Consider the following 16,572-nt stretch of genomic DNA (forward strand, 5'->3'; position numbering starts at 1 on the left):
CAGCATCCTCGTGTCTCCTGATGCAAATTTGAATGACAAAGGTTTTCCACAATTGACATCACACTGAAGCAGGCACCTAACTAGTAGTTTGGAATATTTGAACTTTAACCTTTTAGCGTGAATTTGATTTCTCGGACAGAAAGTAATGAGACTGGAAAGAATAATTCTTATAATAAGGGCTGTGTCTGTTCTTCTGTCTGTTCGAAACCAAGCTTGGGGCATTAGGAAAACAATTCTTGCACTGAGCGAGGTCAGATATCTAGTTTCACAAACAAGCTCACTACCAACTGTTGCACTGAACCACTTTGTAGGATCATGGAATAAGTATGAACATACTGATTACACATGAAAATCTCTTTTGAGACTTGTCGCTCACAACAAACAAGTAAACAAGGAAGCGGTATATACGCTGGTTTAGTTTAATTTTTACCTAGTCTATGTTAGAGTATGTAAGTTATGACACGTGTGTCTCTATCAAGGCCTGTACTTCTTTGCCTTTACTCACTTTGTTTCATTACAACAAATACATTTTATACTGAGTCTGGGTTTTTTAATACAGTGTTACAAACTTTTCACTTTGTTTCTAAATTTCTGAGTCTGAGTCTGAGTCTGAGTCTGACTCTGAGTCTGAGATCGAAGCTGATGTTGAGTCATATGAACATCACATGAAATTAATTTTAAAGATTCAAACAAATCTGTATATAAATTTTCAATGTTCTTTCAGGAGTATAAAGATACAAACTTGTGTTGCCATTTACAAATCAACACTAACAATATAAATTATTTGTAGGTGACTTACCTATGCATTCACAGTAAACCTAAAACTTGAACAGAGCAACTATATTGAAATGTGTTGGTAATTAAAATAATAAAAATTATAACACGGTATGTTATGACAATAATCAAATTAGATTTAGGAACTAATTAATTTCCAAAGGACCAGCTAATATATGTATATGTTATCTTTTTTTAAATTGTAATAGCATTAGGACATTGTGGCTACAAAATGGTCCAGAGTTACTTTGCCTTTTACAGAAATACAGTAGATGCTCCTGTAGGCTCCTACTATGACATAATTTATAACGTAAAGAACTTATATGAAGTTTTTTTCTTCCTACTATGCAAAAAAATTCCATAAAACGCAAAATGTCATGTCGGATGCGTTCGGAAATTCGATATGAATGTTAGTATGTCTCACTGCGCTTGCTAATTACCCAAGAGAACAAAGTCGTGCATTTAGCGTTATATACATTATTTACAACTTTCGCAACCCTCTAGTTCATCGTAAATTATCATTGAATATGTTGATAAAAAGATAATGAGATAGCTGAGCAATTGTTAATAAATAGAAAGGCGATGAATTGGTTCAGATGTTACAGCGTCGATATACTAGTCTGAATATCGCAAGTTGCAGCATCGTTGAATTTTGTCTTCTATTTTTGCCTTGATTGTTGGATACAGATAGACGACAAACAGGTAGAACTATTTGTTATAGTAAAAACATTTTGTGTTTTTTTTATTGTAGTCGTACAAATAATTGTTATTATTTTTACTTGGCGGAATAGTCTTTGCTGTTTAGAAAAAAATAATCAAATCATTTTAAAAGAATGTCGAAAATATGTAGTCCCTATCAACTTGTTTTAAAATTACCACAATCATTGTGTATAAAACCAGTGAGATTGATCATAAAAAATCAGAAAAATTAAATTAAACGAGTTAAATCAAGTATTTCCCTTTAGCATGGCAACCGTGGTCAATTTGGAAAGATTTTGGGAAATATCAAAAAATTTACCTGTGATTTACTGTTCTTATAACATAATTTCCTGACACCGTAAACGTTCCCGAAACAATTTTTTTATTTTGTATGAGCCTCTACTGTACTTGTGTGTAACTGTGAGTGAGTCTTTCTGAGAAGGATTTTTTTTAATAGCGAACGTCTTACTACTTTCAATAATTTTATGAGTTATAGTTTGAGAATGCAGTCCTTCAAAAGTGTCAGTAAAACCAGATACAACAGAATTATTGGGTACAGTGCATGCAGTTTCTACTAAATTAATAGTGATACAAACAGGGAGCCCTAAAAAGGCTGTCTCCTCTTGTTCAAAAACTACAAAATACTGTGAGGTAAATGTCTGCCTGTCCTCAAGCATGAGTGCTACTTTTCCTATTACAGTGAGTGTGTGTCAGCTGAGTGGGGTTAATGCTTGGCTATGCTGTTCTATTTCAGTATTGCTAAAACTCAAGCTAACGTAAATTGATTTGGGCATTACCTTACAAGTAGAACCAATGTCTATTTAATTCTGTGTTTGTTTTCCTTACTGTGAGCTGCTATATACCATTCTTTAGTGTTTGACTGACCTTTTACTTCATGGAGCCTGCCTGAGCTAATGAGATTTGTCTTTCCTGTACGCGTCACATTGCATACATTGCTAAAATGTCCCTTATATGTTTGAATTAATATTTACTTTAATAACTAAATATGTCTAAACATTCACCCTAAAACTGAGACAAACAGATTTAGTGAAGCCTCATAACCTCGAAAGGATGGCTTCCAGGTTATTACGGAAACATTTATAGCTATTCTAGAATTTGATGAACAGTATTAGCATAAGCCCACAACCCGAAAGGATGACCTTCTGTTATAATAACAGCCTACCTAGTATTCCTATGTAAATGAGACAATCAATTACCATAGGTCAATACCTCAGGACATAGTTATATGAGGACTACGCAAGCTCTAGAAAAAAATCACTACCATCTGAGACAATCAGACTATCTTAGTGGAAGGACTCCTACACAGTGACTAGCTGTGGTAGAATCGACCCCAAATACGCATATCTTATTAAAATACCTACAATGCGACGAAATGAACAAGGTGATGGTATAAGTAATAGTTTCCTTTATTTTATTCACAACCATAGATACTTTCCACAAGGAAAGAGTGATTGCAGCAAGAGCAAAAAGTAGATTATAGAAGTATAGAGAAAAGCATTCTAAAATACTTTTACACGCTGATTTATATCCTCTTAGCATAAATCCTAGAACCAATCAGTTTTCAAAAAGCACCAAATTGGTGAATACAAAGAACAATCACACCTGATCCAAGTGAATTGCTGTTGTTGTTGTTGATTGGTACCAGCGGCTGAAGTAGACATATTTCACTGACCACTGTCCTGGTATACAAGTGTGAATCATAATTTTGCAATCACTACTTTATCGGGTACCTTGGCAGAAAAGAGACAAAGTCTACAGCCAAACAGCCAAAACAAAATGGTCATACTACCCAAGGCAGGTTATATTCATACAATACATAAATACATCAGATTTTAACTTAATTTTTCAAAACTACTTATTAACGGAATCAAGTTAAAGCTTCAGTTTCAAACTGACAGGTGGACAGCATCAGCTGGTGTAAAGGACTTATGAAGGATGTCCTGAAAGATGCATTTGAGGGATATCCAATTAAAAGAACATAGATACTAGGCTATGGGCAGAGCAGGCAAAATAGCTCTAGAAATGATGTTCCATTGACACCTCTTTTCAGTGGCAATTTCTGCAGTGATTTAGACTAATTTGGGTATGGAGAATTCAAAACTGAAAAGTTACCGCAGCTGCCATTCCGACTTCAATGATAAATTTGATAAAACTGTTTTTTTACAATTTATCTCCCCTGTAAATAAAGTTCCTTCCATAGAAGCATCATATTTGCAACTTTTGTCATAATTGTTTGGCAGTAATTCAGAATATCAGTGGTGAAGTCAAAATTCATCTTCTATTTATTTTCGAACATTCCATATCCTACGATTGGTACACGCACATGTAAACTATATACCTGTATATACGTATAGGTATGTGTATATGATTCTATGATTTAATAGCTTTATTTTTACAAAAAAAAACATTCAAAACACTATAATTATGTTTTACAACCTGACAATGATGAATCATAGAAAGTAAAAAGATACAAGATAACTCCATTCATGGTTTGAGCTTTGACATTACTTGTGTAGCCGCCTACATGGCTCTCAATAAATTAATTTGATAAACATTGATTAAGCACACAGGTCAAACACTTAGTCAATGTCTAGAAAGCTAAGAAAAACACTTTTTAAATAGCCTGAAAGGCCTGTTTCCAATGGTTTATGCATTCAACTTGCCTACAAGGGCTACCAGATTCACATAACATGCTATAAGAGACTGACTAACAGCAAAGTTGAGCTTGGTAGGAGAAAACACAGTGAGGTGAGTATTTTTGTTAGACTTGCGATATTTTACCAATCAAACATTAAAAGTCTGATAATTAGACTTATAATTATTCTATGAAATAATTATTATGTAATTTAAGTGCATTATTAGTAATCATTATTAAGATAGAAGGAATGCAAGCATTGTAATCCGTAAAAACCAGTAGTGGTGGCTACTGATCAAGATGCTTGTATTCCGTTTGAAAGATAACTAAATTTCAATTTATCAATCATAGTTTTGTGTAAACAACTTGCTAATTTTGCGAGCGGTACACCTGTCTACATATGCAGATGGATTGTAGAACGCGACGACCATCAAACAGGAAAAACATGTACTTTGTAGAACTTTGATCAAGATGTGGTTGCTTTAGAGATGGCCTCTCATAAAAAGTGTTTGGACAACTAAATCTGCCTGAATCTCAATACACAACTGCTTATTTGATGAAAATGTTGATCAATCTTGTCTCAACAGAATCAATTAAGATTGTTCACTATTTACCTATGGTATATTGGAACCTTTTATGTAATGGGGCAAGCGGTGGGCAATGTCTCTAACTGCAGTTTGTGGATAATACAGCTCAGGTTCCCAAATGGCAACTGAGTTAGAAACCTTCTCAGAGGACTATTTCATATCTATAACAGACGTGATCAAACTATCATAAATGCAGCGACTCCAAGCTATTGAGAATGTGGGGCCATCCTTGTGGATGCCATGGCGCTTATCTAAGGCCTTCCTGCCAGCGCCATACCTTTAATATTCCGTCGATTTGCTGATACCATTCTTGATGTGCTTTTTGCTCATACTAAGAAGTACAAAGCTGCTTGTGTGAATTTTGTGATCAAAAACTTTTGCAAGAATAGAGCTACTAAGGCTGCGAAGCTTGGAGATCAACTTCCAATGTGAAAATCTCATAGGTTTGCTTGAATCTTCTAACTGTGATGCAGTTTCATCCTTCGCAGGCAAAAGGAAAAAGAGTCATAGAAAACTCATCAAAACAGAAGTCGACTCTGAGAATCATTTAAGTTTCGGGGCAACAATATTCTCTCTGTGTGAGACTTACACATGCAGACTCTATGACCAAGAAGATAGCAACCAGGAAAATTGCACAGACTTCAACTGACTAAGGAAGGCTTTTTGTGTCTAGGTCTAGGCCAGTCAGTCTCTCCCTTCAATCGCTGAAAAACATGTACATTGTGTCAATTATGTAGCAGCTACCTACATGTATATGGAAAGAGGCAACAACATAACTTGTCAATGCACCATTTCCTTCTTTACATCGGCGGATACTCAGTAAGAAAAACGATGAGTATGCAGTAAAGTGTCATACCAGAATTGTTGCCTCATCTGATATTCTACAAGCAGTTTTATGGGAGTGTCAAAGATCCAGGTGCTGAAAGAACTGATGCGCCAGTATCATGGCAAAGCTGCCTCACACAGAGCTTTACACATGTGTGCACTAAGATAAAACCAAAGCGAGAGTAGCAGAGGATGCTGATGGTGAGGACAATGACTAAGAACTCAACATATTGAACAAATAGTTTGGATATGAGATATTTTTAATTATCCAAGCTCCTTTTGTAAAACTGTTGATATTAGCTACTAATAATAATCACCCTGTTTCCACTGCTTGCAGCAGTCTTATTATTTTCTATGATTCAACAGTGTCAGGCTATAATACATAATTATAGTGTTTTGTATTTTTGTGTGAAATAAATCTATTAAATCATACAATTATATACACATGTACATATGTGTATATACTTGTATGTAGTTTACATGTGCGTGTACCAATCATAGGACATGGAATGTTCGAAAATAGATAGAAGACAAATTTTGACTTTAACACTGACATTCCAAATCACTGCAAAATAATTATGATAAAAGTTGCAAATCCGTTGCTTCTATGGAAGGAATCTTGGTTACAGGGAAGTAAATTCTAAAATATCATTTTTATCAAATTTCTCATAGAAGTGGGAATGGCAGCTGCGGCCACTCTTCAGTTTTAAGTCTTCCATCCCAAAATTAGTCTAAATCACTGCAGAATTTGCCACTGAAAGGGGGTGCCAACGGAAATGCGAGATAAGCTGCCATGGCCCATAGCCTATACCCTCTATGAGAACAGGCTCAGTAATGGATGTGATTTCTCCTAGTGATATTGGCACCCTGCCAAGCACAAGGCTGCTATGTTGCAAGGTTATAGTCTAGACTGAAAAGTGTTATTATTGGGTATAATCAGTCAATATGCTTCGGTAACAATGTTTTCCAGAACTGATTATTGAGAGAGCACATTTATTTAAAAGCTCTTACCTACATGATGTTTTATAGTATGGTACATAATTGTTCCAACGACCAAACACGAGCATAGCGATTGTTTGGTCATTAGAACAAACAATCGCTCTGCTCCACACAAACCATTGCAGTTATCCTATTGCACTGAAGTGTCATTTGACTGTTAATATTGCATTTCTCAATCATAAGCACCCTTTCTTTTTCCAATATCACTTTGGTGGTGGGCTGACAGGGGAATTTCTAGTATAATCTTATTAATAATTTGAGTACACCTGAGAACACTGAAGCGAAACGGAGTCGAAACTTGGCACGCAGCCAGAAGCAAAGCTTCACCTGAAGTGTTAGGTGATACCATAGATATATATACCTAGATTGGCCAATAGGGAAAAAGCCTGTCAGACGTAAATAGCACGACGTAACGTCATTGTATTGTTCCTCATGCTTGACTGCACTCTCATTAACAATGGAGCTGATGAGTTTCAGATGACAAAATTACATTTATTTTCTCATTGAAACCTTCTTGTATACATAGTCCAGTAAACTAAAGCAATTATGTGATAATATCTGATAACCACCATAGATTAAAACTATAAAAGCTATGAATTGTTGTACACAAATCATGAGCCATCAGGGCTTTATTTGCCACCCTCTCCTATACCCATTCTCTTTTTTCCCCTTCTCCAAAGAAGAAGTCAGAAGGGGAAAAAAGAGAAGGGGGAAAGGAGAGGGGGCAAATAGCCCATCCGCTCAAAGAGCCAGACCCTGGCTAGGTAAATAGACTAATATCATGCTGAACTAAACATGACTAAATATGATGAGCATGTGAAGTTTTGATCTGATCAGAGAAGTGGAATCAGTGGCTTTCTTAGCTTCATAATGTGCCCTAATCGAAATATATATTTTTGCTATCTCACGAGCTAGGCTACTAGCATGAAAACTACACTTAAACAATAGCATGGTGTTGAATCTCAGCAACCTCTCCATGGTGGCAATTAGTGCTAGTCTGGGAAAGTTTGTCACCAATCCAGCACTGCTAAGCAACACTCTCATTGCTTTCTCACTGTGGTAGCAAACTTCAATCACCACAGGGAAGAAAAAGTCAAGCCACCACGATTCTTAACTGTGATTAAGGATTTCGTTGCTTGGTTGACATCATAGCTGGTAACGTCCACGATGCTCGTGATACAATCATTACACTTCAGCTTGAATGACCGCGATACATAACCAGCTGTAAAATAATCATTCTGTCTATTTTTTTACTTGAGACATCTTGCATACTGTACCTCAATATCACAAACCTAATTGATTTTAATGAAGCCAGCAGTTGTCTGGTGAAAGTGTGTGCTTTCCATAGCAATTTATCCGGCAGTGCCAAGACAATCTAACAAAATATCTGCCTATTTTTTTAGCTTTTTCCTAGTTTCCACTTACCTACATGTATGTATTCAGTGAGGTCCACAATAGGTTTGCTCAAGTCGAAGTCTTCCAGGCAACCATCCATCCACTGACCCATATTGATCTCCTCCTTGACCTTCTCTATTGCCTTGTTGGATAGTATGAGCCCAGCTTTACCCTCCACCATTTCTAGATCTAGGGCGTTTGCACTACTTGATGGAGTCACTTCTTGTTTCACGATCAGACGCTTCATCGCAGCCGTGAATTGTCTCACATCTGGGTTGTTATTAAACCCTCCACAACTTCTGATTTTTGAGAATAGAGTCTCTATGTGATCTTGAGGTAACTTGTAGCCTAGAATGTAATCTACTTCTGGGTAGAGCTTGAAGATATCATTTGCCAAATGAATAAGGGAGTTGGAACAGGTTATGAAATCTACAATGAAGGTTTTCCTCCTCGAATTTATCACTGGAGTCTGTTTGTCTGCCATCTTGAGAGAGGTGAGATACATAGAGATCTCAGACAGGGTATATTGGCTGATAGTTACATTATCTCGTGTGATTCCCACTTTAAAGCCGCTGTCATAGCGTGAGTGTGAGTTTAATATATCAAACATCTTGTCAACCTAAAATGATACCACACAAAATATTGCTTTTTCTAGTATAGTGAGCCATCTCATCTTTACTCACTGCAGTGCGGGTTTAGTCCATGTTTATGTGCTATAAAAACAGTCATATAGGTAGCATGTTCATGAGATTGTCTTCCCCTACAATTTGGTACTAACATTTCTTATGAATTCTATTGTAGCTCCTGCATCCTTGAATCGGTCATCAATGCCTTTCAGGTAGTCCAACGCATCAGCCACCGATCTTGACATAAGCTCAGCAGCCAATCTCACCTTTATATTCATGTCTTTCCATTCCAAATGTTTCTTTGACAACTTGAATCATAAATAACGTGAGATTATACTTTGAAAGTAGTGGATTGTGTAATTACAATATGTTAATGTTGTGCAGCTACAACATTAATGACCAAAACACAGAAGCATCATCCATACATAATCTGACCAACAAAAGAGCATGGTTTATGTCATCTGTTAAGTTTTAAGAGCTATGGCTTGAGTTAAAGGTTGTTATGTTAAATTGAGGTTGGAGTATGCTATTTTGCCCTCTGGTTCTAAGGCTAACTCATCTATAACCTCACCTTGTTTCCAAGCTTGAGGCCAATATCATCTTGAAGCTTCACCATGTCCTCAATATACTGATATGAAATCTTTCTTTGGTCTGAATAAAATACTCTGTAGGTCCCAAACGCGTTTCGACACAGCTTCAGCATATGGGCAGCATCAAGTGACACATAAACCTGACAGGTATGAAATAAACTCAGTTACAAACATAAATACATGGTTGCAAACAAAATATTTCCCATTTATTCAAATCCAAATGAGTAACCATCAGAATTAAAGTCGTCTTGTGGGAGAAAGTGTATGAGGGAGAAAGGAATGGTTATTTGAGGAATTGTTTGTGCACAAAGGAGTACTAACTTACATTATGGTCGTGAAATGGATGCTTGAAGTATGGCTTATCTGGTAGTTTAGCGCCGAGCTTGTTCAACGTGGATACGTTACTCGGGGCTCCATCACAAGTAATATTGACTATCTTGATACTTCTTTTAGCACACATCTGTAAGCACTGCTCTATAAGACTGGCCTGAAGCTGGGCATCAATCTTGTCAATGAAGAAGAATGCTACAGGATGATGTACACTGCCAATGAGTGGAACTAATAAGAAGACAAGTGCTTCCTTCGCTGGTACTAGATTCTTGTCTGCAGGTCCAATCGTACCCCCAAAATCACAATACCCCTTTATCTTGCTGTTGTTATCTTTATAAATCTTTTTCCTCATAGCCATTCCATCCACAACCAAACTATAAAACTTCGGCCCTTTCTTCTCTGCTACGCTATCTAATACATCAGTGAAATATCCAGGCTGACAGTTGATGCTTTCTAGCCATCTTCTTATTGTTCGGGGGGCTGGTAATGTGAACTTAGTTCGGAGGTAGGTGTATGCTCTTGGTGAGTAGTAATACATGGTAAATGCGAATATCTTTTCCTTGGTGCTATATGTTTTCTTGGTTTTCTTGTTCCTATTTAGAGTTTCATTTTTTAACAGTTCATCTAATCCTGAATCAATGAGGGTGGCATTATGAGTGTCTGCATCTTGTTGTAATATCTGTAGGGTCTTTACCAGGGCTTTGTTCTTCCTTTTCAATCTTGTTACAGTTACTGATAGCGTATTCACTTTGGTCTTGTATGTTCTAATTCTCCTAGCTGTGTCCACTTTTGGACGTCCTTTTTTCCCTAAAAGGAATACATAGGTTTAGATATCTATGGAGTTAATAATCATAGCAATTCTTACAAAGCTCTCCTCATCTTCTACAACTCAATAGAATTTAATTCGAACACAACCCAATTAACATTCAATTTCAATCAAAGGTCATGCGACTACAAGATCAGATTCACAAGACCTCATCAATTCTAAGTCATAGTAGCTATCTATTCTATCTGTGGTTAGAGCCAAGTTTATGGAAAATGTGAGAATTATTTTAAAACATGTACTTGCTGGACAATCAAGCTTTTAAATTAAATTTCAACAAATCATGGACCCTTTTAGATATATTATACTTGTAAGTATATTGATGTTTAAGTCACTCGTGTGATAGGCGTAGTTGATAAAACTAAAGTTGGATTATCACCATACTTTTCTTAACAGGAGAGATTGTGTTGGTAGCATCATCAATAGAATTAGATTGAATCTCCTCATCAATATTCACTTTTTCTCTGAATACTGTGCGATGTCTACGCTGCTTCTTTTCAGGCTGAAATCACAGTGATAAAACTCATTAGCATCAAGCATGTGTGTAGGTGAAATCACCATTGGCTCATCCATTGCCCATCATGTAATCCAACACCAATGAAACTCAAAGTTATAATGTAATGAGAGGAGGTATTATGCAACAATAAATAAAAATTTTACTACAGTAACTAAGAATGTTATATCTCTGCTTGTAGATGCTACATTACAAAACCATTTTTGTTCATATTCCAGTGACATACAATACAATGAATAAATGAGTAAGCTGATAAGACTGGATTGATCTAGCCTGAAACTTAGAACCTTGATCACTTACAGGCTGAAGATATGCTGGGTAGCTTGGAAACTGTGTTGGTATGGTATTGGCCTTCAATCTAGCTTTTTTCCCAATACCAGGTGATACTTGGTAGCTGTCACTAGTAAAGTGGTCTGAACAAAGTACAGAAGATTTACTTGGGGTCCACTGTTCTCCTCTCACTGCTTTAATCCAGGCATCCTTGCGATCAGCAGCAGTAGGAAAACTTAACAAGTAATAAAAGATACATACAATTAGTGGTGTTTTTTGCTCATTGGATTATTGACTTTTTCCCTTTGAGAAGTGTAGCATTAACCTTGTCAAATGATGGAAACTTTTAAGCCTGATTATAGCCAAAGATAACCATGCTCCAAGCCATGCTCATGTAGTATGTTCATGAATTCTCCCAACGATTAGCAGGGTGAATGTTTGTTATATTGTCCTCCCTGTGGAAGCTTTTCTCTGGGCATTTTCTTGGATGATTGGAACATCCAGAAGCAACGCAGCAATTCTTACTAGTCCTCTCAGATGACTGTGAGCTTGATGAATAATGTTGAGATCGCTGCCAAAATAGCAATGAATATGAATTCCATTCTGACTTAGTGATTTATAGCAAGATGGTATCCAAATTAATGACTCAAGCATCACAAAGTAGCAGTATTACACAAGCAGCTCCTTGGGCAAAGTTAAGGAAACCTTCCAAGAGAGAGTCAATCAGTTAATGAATCAAACAAGTTGAAGTTGATAGTAACTTGACAAACAATGATGTCTGCTGATTTGATCGTCTTCAATAATTTTTTCAAAGTGTCAAATATGGGGAAAATATGTCCACTATTGGTATGAAAACTGTTCTAGTTTTTACTATAAAGCCTTACAGCTGATATTTAGGAGTTCCAAGTCCATCTTTGATGTTAAAAGTAGTAAAAAACTCACCTTAGTAGCAGCTGACACACCCTTCTCAGCTTCAGCCATTGTAAACTAATGATGAATCTTGCGGTCAGTCAAGCGTAAGGTACAATATGATTACGTTGCGTCATGGCATTTAAGTCTGACAAGGCCACCAATGGGGCTAGCTATTATTGGCCAATCTAGGTATATATATTTATGGGTGATACTCTATGATGGGATCATTTGATATTAATGCTTTTGGAGCAGCTGCAGACAACTTAAACATGTTTCAAGGTTTTGAAACTTTTGATGAAAACCAGCAGTACATATGAGTCAAGATAATATACACAGACTACTGACTGCTGTGTTAAACAGGTATAAATGGAATATTAGGAGCTTTTCCATATTCTTTCTTAATTACTCTAATAAAGTGGGCCTTCTCTATATGATTTTAATTGGTTCTATTTTTTCCATGCTCAGGTGAAAATGTTGCATAGAGGGGAATCCGTAGCAAGTAATTAATGGAAACATACCCTGATAAAAAACTTCAAAAATTTTTAATTATGCATAGACATACTAAAATGTTTGTATTTAGTGTATTTAGTACGAATGAAACTAAAAACATTGTGTTCCATATCATAAGGCAAAAAAGTCGTACAACAAGAAAATGTAGACTACCCAAGTGCATGTTGTATTAAGTTCATTATTGGAACCAGTAATATGGAAATGAATTTATTATATATAGCGATAAGGTAATTACATCTTCAATTTATTAAGTATAAAACATGATGAGCTTCGAAAGAGTAAAAAGTATTAATGAAGAATGAAAACCTGCTACTGATGACAAAGGTACAGAAATATAAATTGGAATACAACATATTTCATAACCTTCTGTAGGCCTACCAATATCGATACTGTATCTGCTTTTCTTAAAGCCCTCAACCCTTATTCCCAATCAGTTCTTCAACAGGAAATATTATTTTATAAGTTATCTACTGTTAATAATATTTCATCATTGTTCTTAGCAAAAAAAATACATGAGTATTGATTAGAATGTCAAAACTATTTAACTTTTCAATTCATAAAAGCGAAAATCATATAAAATGCTAATTTTTTCCATGAACACACCATTCAGAATCACAAGCGGCAAAGTTAGTGGAGAGGCATCTATTCAAGACAAGCTTTTTAATCATTATTGTGTAGCAAATTACAGAGCAAAACGTGGCCAACTGCATCTACATGTACATTGGAACCACTCTTCTAACACTGATTCATCTCTCTTAATTTTTATAGCAACATTTTTAGTTTATAATAAGAAAGAGAAGGCAGAAACTCAGACTGATGAAGCAGCAGCTATGGTTGTAGCTGGAAGACTGCTATGTTCTTACTATTGTAGTTAGCTACAATTAGTCTGTCTTCAGAGATGTCTATGTCAAACACCTTACCACTCTCAATAGCTCTGCCTGTCATCTCTGAGACTACCTTACCTACAATATAATAAGTATTATCAACAGTCACAGCCTGTTCATGAATCTAACACTTATTAAAATAATTTAATCTGATTTGTTTAAAGGTTTACACTGTATTCTTCAGCTTCTGAGAAAAATTGGTAATGTTGGATTTATCCTCCCCTCGCATAAGTTCATCTATCACTGGACTGACATAGCACTACGCAACAGCTAATTAGTTGGATGAGACTTGGAAGGCTATGTAAGGTTTCTGTTATAAAAATACAATTAAAGTTTTAAGACTGCACCATTCTTCCATACTGTAGAAAAACTTTGACAAGTTTTTGTTTGTTACTGTATTGCTTTTTGTGAAAGAACAATGTTAAGTTTTTATTCATAGCAAGCTTCATACTTCAACCTTATCAATATTCCAGGTATGTTCCACCTTATGGAGTGATGTTTGCACTAAGCTAAGAGTACAACGCTAGCCTATTTATTACTAGAGCAAGCTTCTCTTCCTTGCTTGACAGGCTGCCTTTCCAGAGCCTGGCATGCTTAATACAAATAGACAAACTACCAGCTTATTGGGTTATGAACATGTTGCAGACCCCTAATTACAAATATTATGTTGTCCCTTACTAACAGTCATAGAAATGTTGGCAAGATGCCAAACACAAGCTATGAGAAAGTGTCAGTAGCAGATTAAAGATAGCACCCAGATAGAAATTATCTGTGTGGCCTGCAGTTCAAGGCACACATTCAAAGGCTTATAGGCAATTATATGAGATTTGTTCAGAATGAATGTGAATTGTTTTATAAAAAGTATGTATCTTGTAATTAGAAGCTCACACTATTTTTATTTTACTTCAACTGGCTGACAGGCAAAACGCGTCTTTTCATAAAAAATCAGATTTTAATAAGACTATAAAAAGCAAGTGGACAAGAATATTAAAAATTTTATTTAAATAGTTTATTTAAATTGTGTATCAAAACATTTGATGACCAACATCTTCTTTTCTATCATAATATAAATGATAGTAAAATATCTATCAATTACTGGATTGTACAGTATATTTGTCAGCACAACTGCTCACACATATGATGTATATCATTTATAAGTAAACTAACCAGTTGATATATCCAGAATTCTCACAGTGCTGCTTCTGTATGCTGCTACCAGGATATATCTCTCTCCATAGCAGGCTACTCCTAGTGGACCAGGTACATCTTTACAAGTCCAGAGCAGCTGACCTTGAGATATGTCTATCAAGCAGACTTGAGATGAGCCATAGTCAGACACAACAACCTTGTCTGATCCTGAAACACAGAGTGAGACCCAATGTTGGCTAAGCTGAGGACAAGAAATCTCTTTGAGTTTATTCCCTGTCAGTGAGTAGATGATGAGAAGCTTGTTCTTTCTGTCTGGAGCAACTACTTTATCACAAGTGATGGCTAGTCCTGTGCAGTAGGCACAAGTATCACTGTGTCTCCAGGAAATGACTTGATTCCCATGTTGATCATGTACATAAATGGTCCAAGGATTGCCATACACTGTTGTATATAGTCTGTCCTTGTAGACCTCCATTGCACTAGGGTAGTTGTTGAATGTGATGAATGAGCCCTTTACTCGGTAGTTGTTGTCAATAGCAGCTACTGCATTATTATACATTCCAGTTAATATTTGAGAGTTCCAGACTTTTGCTGTATAAGGATGTGATGGTAAAGAGACTGTGTGAAGGAGTTTGAGGGACTTTGGAAGAGGTTTAGGAGGTTGAAGATTCAGCTGTTCATCAATTAGAAAACCGTCAGTTGAGACAACTTCTATGATTATCTCACTACTTCCACCTGTAAGTATTTAAGTATAAATAGATGCACAAATAACTTATTTCAAAAAGCTATTGTAAGGTGGATGAAATTTTTAAACAATAACGATAGGATATTTAGTTTTAAATATGCTTGCCAACAATATATCCATAATACTTGTATTTAGTTTGCGGTCTGAATACTGAAAGTAAGGACATAATTTTAGATTTTTGGCTGGTTGATTATGCATAGTTTAGGGCAACTAAGAATTTGTTGAGAGTTTATGGGTGCTTCAAGATGTTTTAATTAAAACCTGTTATTTAGATTCTTCATTTGGTTTCTCTTTTAAAGTTGTTCACTGTTTGATCAACAGAGTTATGCATTTGAGTCTGTCATAGCACAATATGCCAATAATACATTTAACACTGACTAGGAGGTATTTCATAGCAATGCTATAATTGTTTCAAACAGTTACTATGAAAATATGTTTTAAAAGGGTAACAACAATTTTATTGCAATATTTTCATACTATTATTATACTGTGTGCATATGAAGGAATTTCAACCTCATTCAGTCAGCTGTAAGTTTAATGTGAAATGGTATGTACAACACAGGCATAAAAATAATTTTCTGGATTAAAATTATTTGCAGAAGTCACCTTCATGTGACCTAATTACATGACACAGATCTATACTATTCGTTATGTGAGTTTAACGAAATTCATCTCCAAGGTAAGCTTACAAATTTTAATGGATTAAACACATGGTAGTTGCAACACTAAAATAAAAGATGCATGTGATTGATAAAGTTTTTTTGTTTTATAAAGTCAGCTGTTCAAATTCATCTTCAATTATTGACAAATTTAATTTTTTTTAGTTGTATTAATGCTTTTAACCAGTTTTACAAGTCTATGGATCAATATATGACATTAATGTGATGAATAAGGGTGACTGGGCAAAACCCAAAAAACTATTGAGACACGCAACTGGCCAGGCATATGAAAAAAAACTGTCAGTCAAGCCTGGCCGAAAAAGGCTCGAGTCAAATCCACCAGACAGGTGCAGGGAGAAATCGTGCCCGACGATGAGGGGATTGAGCCAGTCAGAAGTATTAATGCCAGACAAGCCGGCAGGTGAGCTGGCATCACAAAGACTGACATGCTGCTGTGCCAGTCCAAGCCGGCCACCTAGCCACTAGAAAAATAATTGCCAATCTTAATTTTATGAGAAGACATATAAGGAGTCCGACAATCTAGAGAAGGCAGATGATAGGAAAGCCTTCCTATTGCAGTATTGATATAAACATATAAAAAATTCTGCTCGTAAAAGCTGCATTG

Source organism: Watersipora subatra, chromosome 5 (assembly GCF_963576615.1).
Source record: "Watersipora subatra chromosome 5, tzWatSuba1.1, whole genome shotgun sequence".
Lineage (NCBI taxonomy): Eukaryota > Metazoa > Bryozoa > Gymnolaemata > Cheilostomatida > Watersiporidae > Watersipora > Watersipora subatra.